This window comes from Rhinopithecus bieti, unplaced genomic scaffold (assembly GCF_001698545.2).
Source record: "Rhinopithecus bieti isolate Rb0 unplaced genomic scaffold, ASM169854v2 scaffold_7681, whole genome shotgun sequence".
Taxonomy (NCBI): domain Eukaryota; kingdom Metazoa; phylum Chordata; class Mammalia; order Primates; family Cercopithecidae; genus Rhinopithecus; species Rhinopithecus bieti.
In genome coordinates, this window is record NW_016806571.1 from 3,680,951 (window position 1) to 3,692,017 (window position 11,067).

Sequence of the window (11,067 nt, forward strand, 5' to 3'; positions counted from 1 at the left end):
TTTCTGGTGAACAGGATTTGTCAACCTAAATAAAGGGCGCGGTGGCTCAACCCTGTAATCCCAGCACTTTGGGAGGCCGAGACGGGCGGATCACGAGGTCAGGAGATCGAGACCATCCTGGCTAACATGGTGAAACCCCGTCTCTACTAAAACTACAAAAAACTAGCTGGGCGAGGTGGCGGCGCCTGTAGTCCCAGCTACTCGGGAGGCTGAGGCAGGAGAATGGCGTGAATCCGGGAGGCGGAGCTTGCAGTGAGCTGAGATCCGGCCACAGCACTCCAGCCTGGGTGACAGAGCGAGACTCCGTCTCAAAAAATAATAATAATAATAATAGAAAAATCTGAAAATTAAGACTCTGGATATTATAAAAAGAACAGTTCATAGTTGTTCACCTTTACTGAGAACCTAATGGGTGGGTCACAGATGTTTTATCCAATCTTCACATTCACTTACCTGGTAAGTGGCTGCACTGCAACTTGAGCCTAATTCCTCCCACTCGAAAGCCAGTGTTTTTCCCACCACCCCGTCCTAAGCTCTGAGGCTCAGCCCTCAATCCACCCCTACCTGGTCTAACTCCACCTTCCTCTTTCAACACGCCCTGCCTCCTCAGTAAAGACCTGCGTCCTCCAGATCTAGGGGCCTCTTCCTTTCCTTACCTTCTGTGGCAATTTGTATGATGTGCAATTACCTTCTGCTTTTTTAAATGGTGCTATCCGTCCATCTATGAATATACCCTGTCTCCCCACCTCGATTTCTTCTAATTTGCTATAAGTAAGCTTCTTAATCCAAAAGTAATTTAAGAACTTTTTTTTTTTTTTTTTTGAGACGGAGTCTCGCTCTGTCGCCCAGGCTGGAGTGCAGTGGCCGGATCTCAGCTCACTACAAGCTCCGCCTCCCGGGTTTACGCCATTCTCCTGCCTCAGCCTCCCGAGTAGCTGGGACTACAGGCGCCCGCCACCTCGCCCGGCTAGATTTTGTATTTTTTGGTAGAGATGGGGTTTCACCGTGTTAGCCAGGATGGTCTCAATCTCCGGACCTCGTGATCCGCCCGTCTCGGCCTCCCAAAGTGCTGGGATTACAGGCTTGAGCCACCGTGCCCGGCCTAAGAACATTTTAAAAAGATTTTTGACCAAACTATATACAGAATTGTCTCAATTTTGTTTTAAAGCATCATACATGTTGTTGATTCCTCTTCCTCTTACCCTAAATGCAATTCATCAACAAATCCTATTCCGGTTCTGCTTAGAAAATCTGTTGATCCTGATTCCAAAACGCTCCATGCTACCACCACTACCCTCTTAGTCCATGCCGCCTACATCTCTCACCTGGATGCTGCAACAGTATTTTAACAGGAACCCCTGGTTCCACCCTTATCCTCCTACTCTCCCTCTGCGACAGAACAGCCAGAGTCTTCCTTCGGAACTACACATCAAATCATCTTACCTCCTCCTCTCCATCCTCCAATGACATCTCATCACTCTCAGAATGACATCCAGGCTGGGCACACTGGCTCACGCCTGTAATCATAGAACTTTGGGAGGCTGAGGTGGGCGGATCACCTGAGGTTAGGAGTTCAAGATCAGCTTGGCCAACATGGCAAAACCCCGTCTCTATTACAAATACAAAAAATTAGCCGGGCGTGGTGGTGCACGCCTATAATCCCAGCTACTTGGGAGGCTGAAGCAGGAGAATCACTTGAACCTGGGAGATGGAGGTTACAGTGAGCCGAGATCGTGCCACTGCACTCCAGCCTGGGAGATGGAGAGAGACTCCATCTCAAAAAAAAAAAAAAAGAATGAAATCCAAAGTCCTTGTTGGGGCACATATACCGTACTCGATCAAGCTCCTGGCACTTCTCCTGTGTCATGTGTTCCTAATCCCCCCTCCCCTCACTCTGATCCAACAACACTGGCCTCCTTGTTCCTCAGTCCTGCCAAGCACCTTCCAGCTTAAGGGCCTGCGCACTCGCTCTTTCCTCTGCCTGCAAGCTGTCTCTCCCAGTGCCTCACCCGGCTTCCCTCCCTCCTGTCATTCTCTTGTATTTGCAAATGTCATCTCCTCAGAGAAGCTTTTTTGTCCATGCTTCCTAAAATACTTCTTTGTCACTCCCTATATCCTCACTCTGTTTTGTTTTTCTTCACAGCACTTACCACAATATGACATTCTAGATATTTCTTGATCTGTTTATGTTTTCTTCTTCCCATTAATGTGCAATGAGATAATTTCTCCCAGTGCCTAGAAATATGACTGGTTCAGGCTGGGCACAGTGGCTCATGCCTGTAATCCCAACACTTTGGGAGGCTGAGGCAGGCAGATCATGAGGACAAGAGATCGAGACCATCCTGGCCAACATGGTGAAATCCCGTCTCTACTAAAAATACAAAACTTAGCTGGGCGTGTTGGCGTGCGCCTGCAGTCCAAGCTATTCGGGAGGCTGAGGCAGAAGAATCGCTTGAACCCGGAAAGCGGAGGTTGCACTGAGTCGAGACGTGGCTCCATTGCACTCCAGCCTGGGTGACAGAGCGAAACTCCATCTTGGAAAAAAAAAGAAAAAAGAAAAGAAATATGCCTGAAAATGATAAGCCCCCAGGAGATATTTGCTTAATGAATAAATGGTGAATTAAGCTGTTAATAGTTTTCACAACCATCTTTTTTTCTTTTCGTTTTTTTTGGGGGGTTTTGTTTGTTTGTTGGTGGTGGGTTTTTTTGTGTTGTTTTGTTTTTTTGAGACAGGGTCTCACTCTGTCACCTAGACTAGAGTGCAGTGGTGCAACCACGCCTCACTGCAGCCTCCACCTCCTGGGCTCAGGTGGTCCCCCTACCTCAGCCTCCCAAGTAGCTGGGACTACAACGCCACTGCACGTGGCTGATTTTTTTTATTTTTTGTAGAGATGGGGTTTCACTATGTTGCTCAGGCTGATCTCAAACTCTTGGACTCAAGCAATTTGCCGTCCTCGGCCTCTCAAAGTGTTGGGATTACAGGTATGAACCACCGTGCCCAGTCACAACCATCATTTTGAATGGTTGCTTAACTTAATGTAATTTTTTTTTTTTTTTTTTTTGAGATGGAGTTTCACTCTTGTTGCCCAGGCTGGAGTGCAATGGCACGATCTCGGCTCACCACAACTTCCGCCTCGTGGGTTCAAGCGATTCTCCTGCCTCAGCCTCTCTAGTAGCTGGGATTACAGGCATGTGCCACCACGCCTGACTAATTTTGTATTTTTAGTAGAGATGGGGTTTCTCCATGTTGGTCAGGCTGGTCTCGAATTCCTGACCTCAGGTGATCCACCCGCCTCAGCCTCCCTGAGTGCTGGGATTACAGGTGTAAGCCACTGGCCTTAGTAAATTATTTTGTATCGTGAAATATTGGGTTGAATCACATGAATTCTCATTTTGTAGGTTAATAATGACTGTATGTTGACTTCCATCCAGATCACTGGATATCTGCTAAGTGAACCTTACAGGTCATTCTAGATGCTGAAGTGGATTACGTGCCACTGTTGCTGCTCGTGTTGAATCCAGAACTGTAACCAGACATGGGACTGGAGGACGAGTGAAAGATGCTGACCGAGTGTAGAGATACTAAGGAGGAGGAAGAAGAAGAGGAGGAATTAGTGTTTCTACATCAGGATCCCCTAACAACAGTGAGAGAGCAATGCGAGCAGTTGGAGAAATGTGTAAAGGCCCAGGAGCGGCTGGACCTCTGTGATGAGCATGTATGCTCTCAATCACATACAGAAGAGGATTGCACGGGGGAGCTCTTTGACTTTTTGCATGCAAGGGACCATTGTGTGGCCCACAAACTCTTTAACAACTTGAAATAAATATGTGGACTTACCCCAGCCTTCATCACCTGGGCATCAGGATATTTCCTTATGGTTTTGGATATGCCATTTGTTTCTTATTTGTGTAACTGTAAGTTCACATGAACCTCATGGATTTTGGCTTAGTCTGGTAGCTTCTATGTAACTCGTCTTAATAAAGTTATTTCATCTTAATAAAGTTCTGTGATCTGCGATCTGCAAAAAAAAAAAAAAAAAAAAAATGACTGCATATTGGCAATTACACATAGTTTAATCAAATAAAACACATTCAGAAAGGTGCATGGTACATAAACACATGGCTTAAAAATTATTATTATTTGAGATGGAGTTTCACTTTTGCTGCCCAGGCTGGAATGCAATGGCTCGATCTCAGCTCACTGCAACCTCCACCTCCCTAGTTCAAGTGATTCTCCTGCCTCAGTCTCCCAAGTGGCTGGGATTACAGGTGTGCACCACCACGCTCAGTTAATTTTGTATTTTCAGTAGAAACGGGGTTTCACCATGTTGGTCAGGCTGGTACTGAACTCCTGACCTCGTGATCCTCCCACCTCATCCTCCCAAAGTGCTGGGATTACAGGTGTGAGCCACCACACCTGGCTCAGAATTATTATAAGACAATATCCATGTGTCCACTAACCAGGCCAAAAATAGAATATTGCCACCAACCTAGAAGCCCCCTTCAGGATCTTCTGCTGTCAGGAATTCCCCCTTACTCATTAAAGGTAACCACTATCCTAACTTTTCTGGTAATTCTTACCTTTTCTTTGTTCTTTTATCACCTAAAGATTATGGTTTTGGTTTGCCTGCTTTTGAACTTTGTATAAACTTACACAGTGTGTGTTCTTTTGTACCTGGCTTTTTTCTTTTTCTATTTCCTTATTTATTTATTTATTTATTTATTTTATTTTATTTTTAGTAGAGACAGGGTTTTACCATGTTCACTAGGCTGATCTCGAACTCCTGGCCTCAAGGGATCCACCCACCTCGGCCTCCCAAAATGCTGGGATTACAGGTGTGAGCCACTGCGCCCAGCCATGTACCTGGCTTTTCTCTTTTTTTTCTCTTTTCTTTTTATTTGAGAGATTTATCTGTGTTTGTTTTATCCATCTGTAGTCCATTCATTATTACTATATAATATCCTATTTTATAAATATACTACCCATGATTGGCTCCTGATGGACATTCGAGTTGTTTCCACTTTGGGGTTACTACAAACTATGCTGCCAAGAGTCTTCTTGTCCATGTCCCCTGTGTAAGCTGAACACATTTCTGTTCAGTATTGTCTCAGTTGGTTCTGGTTGCTGTAACAAAATACTATAGTCTGGGCAACTTATAAACAGCAAACATTTATTGTTAACAGTTCTGGAGGCTGGGAAGTCCAAAATCAAGGCACCAGCAGATTTGGTGACTGGTGAGGTCCTGCTTCCTTCATAGATGGCATTTTCTTGTTGTGTCATTGACAGAACAAGCAAAGAAGCTCCTACAGCCTCTTTTATGATAAGGGCGCTAATCCCATTCACGAAGGCTATGACTTCATGATCTAATCACCTCCCAAAGGCCTTACTTCTTAATACTGTCACTTGGGGGTTAGGATTTCAACATATGAATTTTAGGGAGACACAAACATTCGGACCATAACAAGTACATAACTAGGAAAAGAATAGCTGGGTCACAGAGAATGCATTATTTTCTTTTTTCTTTTTCTTTTCTTTTCTTTTCTTTTTTTTTTTTTTGAGACGTTGTCTCGTTCTGTCGCCAGGCTAGAGTGCAGTGGCGCGATCTCAGCTCACTGCAACCTCCACCTACCAGGTTCAAGCAATTTTCCTGCCTCAGCCTCCTGAGTGGCTGGGACTACAGGTGCCCACCACCACGCCTGGCTAATTTTTGTGTTTTTAGTAGAGATGGGGTTTCACCATGTTGGTCAGGCTGGTCTCGAATCCCTGACCTCGTGATCCACCCACCTCGGCCTCCCAAAGTGCTGGGATTACAGGCGTGAGCCACCACGCCCAGCCCGAACGCATTATTTTCAACTTCGGATGATAATGTCAACTGTTTTCCAAAGTGAGCATAATGATTTGCACTCCTAGCAGTGCTAGAGGTCCAGTTGCTTCGTATCAGCACTAGTACTTAGAAATGTCATTCTTAGTTTTAGATATTTGGTATCTCATTGTGCTTTTAGTTTAGGTTTCCCTGATAACAAATAAAGTTGAGCACTCTTTCATATGCTTTTTGGCATTTCCGTATTTTCTGTGACTTTCCTGTTCAAGTCATTGCTCATGTTTTGACTGCGTTGCCTGCCTTATTGCTTATTTGGGATTTGAGCCTTTTGTTGCTTATATGCATTCCAACCATCATCTCTGTGACTTGACTTTTCATTTTATTCACAGTGCCCTTTTATAGCCAGGATTTCTTAATTTTAATGTAGAAACATTTATCAATCTTTTATTTGGCTTGGCACTTACTGGATCTTACTTAAAAACTCTTCCTGTACCCCAGGGTCACAAAGATATTCGTGTATATTGTTTTCTTTTTTCTTTTCTTTTCCTTTCTTTCTCTTTCCTTCCTTTCTTTCTTTTCTTTTCTTTTTCTTTCTTTTTTTTTTTTTTTTTTGAGACAAAGTCTCATTCTGTCACCCAGGCTGTAGTGCAGTGGCGCAGTCTTGGCTCACTGCAACCTCCGCCTCCTGGGTTCAAGTGATTCTCCTGCCTCAGCCTCCCCAAGTAGCTGGGACTACAGGTGTGCACCTCCACGCCTGGCTAATATCTGTATTTTTACTAGACATGGGGTTTTGCCATGTTGGCCAGGGTGTTCTCAAACTCCTGACCTCAGGTGATCCTCTTTGCCTCAGCCTCCCAAAGTGCTGGGATTACAGGCATGAGCTACCACGCCCTTCCTCCCTCCCTCCCTCCCTTCCTTCTTCCCTTCCCTCCTTCCTTCCTTCTCTCTCTTTCTTTCTTTCTTTCTTTCTTTCCTTTCTGCCTCTCTCTCTCTCTGTCTTTTTCTGAGACAGGGTCTTATTCTGTCACACAGGCTGGAGTGCAGTAGCATAATCACTGCAGTCTCACTGCAGTCTCAGCCTCCTGGGCTCAAGTAATCCTCTCACCTCAGCCTTCTGAGTAGCTGGGACTACAGGTAGGCGCCACCATGCCTGGCTAATTTTTGTATTTTTTGTAGAGATGGGTTTTTGCTATGTTGCTTAGGTTCGTCTCAAGTAATCCTCCCACCTTGGCCTCCCAAAATGCTGAGATTACAGGCATGAGTCTCTGCTTTGTTGTTTTGAATGGCTACTTAACTTTACACTTTATTTCATATTATAATTTATTTCATATCATCTCTCTATTGTTGCACATTTAGGCTGTCTCTGATTTTTTTTTTTTTAACGATTATATATGTTGTGATGAAGAACTCACATCATTCTTTTCTGTCTCACTCAGCACCTCTGTGATTCAGGAAAAGGAAATGGAGGGTGAGATGGGATAGGTATTGTCAGTCTGGCCCACTTACATTCTAGCTTTGCTCTTCCTTTTTTTCCCCCCGGGACAGCGTCTCACTCTGTCACCCAGGTTGGAGTGCAATGGTGTGATCTTGGCTCACTGCAAGCTCCGCCTCCGAGGTTCAAGCGATTCTCCTGGTTTAGCCTCCGGACTAGCTGGGATTACGGGCGCCTGCCACCATACCCAGCTAATTTTTGTATTTTTAGTAGAGATGGGGTTTCACCATGTTGACCAGGCTGGTCTCAAACTCCCGACCTCAAGTGATCCGCCCACTTTGGTCTCCCAAAGTGCTGGGATTACAGGCATGAGCCACTGCGCCCAGCCAAACTTTGCTGTTTCTTAAATCTTAGATTGGGACTGCCAGTGCCTGCCTGGCATTCCCTCTTGAAATCATCACCTATTTCAGAGGAGGCTGCTACAGTGGGAAGTCAGGACAACCAGGTTGGGGCCAAACTCTGGTCTCCCAGGCATTTCACCGTGATAGGAAAAGTACCTGAATCTGTCTGCCTCATTTGGTTCATGTGCAGAACAAGGCACAGAGCCCTGCGTTTCCGGGCTGCCTGTCCGGTGCCCTTTTCCCTGACTCACCATCCATCAGCAGTCAGACCAAGGTCCAGGCTCTTGGCTCCTGGAATATTGCAAGGGCTGTTTCCTGGTGTGATTCACAAACAGCAATAATGTTTCAGGCTGACCTGGAGACCATTTGGGGGTGGTATCCTCAACCAGGAAGCTTCCTCAGGGCCTCCGAATCCCAAGATCTATTTCTTTCTCTCTTTTCTTTTCCTTTTCTTTTCTTTTTTCTTTTCTGTCCTTCCTTCCTTCCTTCCTTCCTTTCTCTGTCTCTTTCTTTTCTTTCTTTCTCTTTCTTTCTTTCTTTGCCTTGCTTTTCTTTCATCTTTTTCTTTCTTTCTCTTTCTTTCTTCTTTCTCTCAGTCTCTTTCTTTTCTTTCTTTCTGTCTTTCTTTGCCTTGCTTTTCTTTTTCTTTGCTTTGCTTTTCTTTCTTCTTTTCTTCCTTTCCTCTTTCCCTCCCTCCCTTATTTTTTTCTTCCTTTCTCGCTCTCTCTCTTCTTTTTTATTATTTTTTTATTTTTTATTTTTTTGAGACAAAGTTTCGCTCTGTCACCCAGGCTGGAGTGCAGTGGCGTGATCTCAGCTTACTGCAAGCTTTGCCTCCATGGTTCACATCATTCTCCTGCCTCAGTCTCCCAAGTAGCTGGGACTATAGACACATCCCACCATGCCTGGCTAATTTTTGTATTTTTAGTAGAGACAGAGTTTTGCCATGTTGGCCAGGCTGGTCTCGAACTCCTGACCTCAGGAGATCCACCTGCCTCGGCCTCCGAAAGTGCTAGGATTACAGGCGTGAGCCACTGCGTCCAGCCTCTTTCTTTTTCTTTCTCTCTCTTTTTCTCTCTCTTTCTCTCTTTTTTTTTCTTTCTTTTCTTTCTCTCTTCCTTCCTTCCTTTCCTCTTTCCTCCCCTCTTTCTTTCTTCTCTCTCTATCTCTCTATCTTTCTTTCTTCCTTCCTTCCTTCGTTTCTTTTTTTTCTTTTTTCTTTTTTTTCTTTTTTTTTTTTTGAGAAGGAGTCTCGCTCTGTCACCCAGGCTGGAGTGCAGTGGCCAGATCTCAGCTCCCTGCAAACTCCGCCTCCCGGGTTTACGCCATTCTCCTGCCTCAGCCTCCCGAGTAGCTGGGACTACAGGCGCCCGCCACCTCGCCTGGGTAGTTTTTTGTATTTTTTTAGTAGAGACGGGGTTTCACCGTGTTAGCCAGGATGGTCTCGATCTCCTGACCTCGTGATCCGCCCGCCTCGGCCTCCCAAAGTGCTGGGATTACAGGCTTGAGCCACCGCGCCCGGCCCGTTTCTTTTTTTTCTAAGAGAAGTTTTGCTCTCATTGCCCAGGTTGGAGTACAATGGCACGATCTCGGCTCACAGCAACCTCCGCCTCCCGTGATTCTCCTGCCTCAGCCTCCTGAGTTAGGATTACAGGCATGTGCCACAACACCTGGCTGGCTTTGTATTTTTAATAGAAATAGGGTTTCTCCATGTTGGTCAGGCTGGTCTCGAATTCCCGACTTCAGGTTGTCCTCCTGCCTTGGCCTCCCAAAGTGCTGGGATTACAGGCGTAAGCCACCATGCCCAGGCCTCTCTCTTTCTTTTTCTTTCTTTCTTTTTGACTTTGGACGATCTTGTCACCCAGGCTAGAATGCGGTGATGCAATCATAGCTCACTGCAATCTCAAGCTCCTGGGCTCAAGTGATCCTCCTGCCTCCAGCTCCCAAAGTGCTGGGATTACAGGCATGAGCCCCATGCCCAGCCCCAATCTCCGTATTTCTGAGAGCTCCTAGTATCTTTCATCCAGGGCCCTCGTACCACCTTCTTTGCTGTTATCTTCATTTGTGGTATTGTTCCTCCAACTGTGAGCAACTCCAGGTCAGGGAACACCCACGGATTTCCTTGCCTTGCCCTAACCCTGGATACCAACAACCCTCAGTAGCTGTGAGATTGAGCGATCAATTTTGTGAAGTACTTAGGCATTCTGCGGCCTATGTGGTTAGAATCACACTTGGAGGAAGGCTTCCAAGATGGTCCAAAATGAACACCTGTGACCTGGCTGTTTGCTGACCACTATCACAAGGAGTGATAAAGGAGCCTGGCAAACTCACACGAGCCTGGGTTGAGTCGATTTTTAAAACCCAAACCTGGACCAGATGTGGTGGTTCACGCCTGTAATCCCAGCACTTTGGGAGACCAAGGCAGGTGAATCACTTGAGGTCAAGAGTTCCAGACCAGCCTGGTCAACATAGCAAAACCCCATGTCTACTAAAAATACAAAAATTAGCTGGGCATAGTGGTGAACATTTGTAATCCCAGCTACTCAGGTGGCTGAGACATGAGAATAGCTTGAACCTGGGAGGTGGAGGTTATAGTGAACTAGGATTGTGCCACTGCACTCCAACCTGGACAACAGAATGAGACTCTGTCTCAACAAACAACCCACCCGAGCCTGTCTCACTGGCAAAGGCTCAAGTGTCCTCTGAATTAGCTGCACCCAAAGACCTTGCTCACTGCTATGGAGAAGTGAATCCCCCTAAAGAAGATCCTGTCTGTGGACTCTGAAGGTTTAGAATCTAAACAGAACAACAGCTGGTCAACGCTGGGAGCAGAGCAGCCCCAAGAGCTGGAAGCAGGTCCTGAGTTGGAGTCAGGAAACCCGAGCTCAGGCCTGGCTCAGCCACAGTGTGCCGCGTGATGCTGGACCTCTGACGCCGGGACTCATGATGACTTCACCTCTCTGAGCCTGTGCACTTAATATGCCCAGCAAGGGGCAGCCCTGCCCAGCCACCCACACAGCGATGGTGTCAGGAGCAAATGACACAATACAAATAAAAGTGCTTTGAAAAGCTTAAGGTGCAATAATGACATGAAGGATTATTAGAAAGAGAAGCTCTGTGAGATGAAAGGGGCAGGTCTCTAACATTTGTCAAGGTAATTTACTCAGTAGTGAGAACAATGCCTTGTTTTGTTCGGTATTTGATAATTTACAAAGGGTTTCTAGGTTCTTTATCTCCCCTGAGCGTCACAATAACCCAGTAAGGTAGGCAGGGCTGGATAGTTCTCCTTGACCACTGAACAGGGGAGGAAAAGGAGGCTTAGAGAGGAGAGATGATTCTCCCGTGGTCACAGAGCTGGGACTAAACGCCCCTCCCTTTTTTTTTTTTTTTTTTTTTTTGAGTCTCACTCTTG

The 11,067-nt window shown here is 45.9% G+C and overlaps 1 pseudogene; it reads left to right on the forward strand.

The window, feature by feature from the left end:
• Positions 1–368: 368 nt before the first annotated feature.
• LOC108532779 (cytochrome b-c1 complex subunit 6, mitochondrial pseudogene) lies at positions 369–3,933 on the forward strand (annotated as a pseudogene).
• The last annotated feature ends 7,134 nt before the right edge of the window (positions 3,934–11,067 follow it).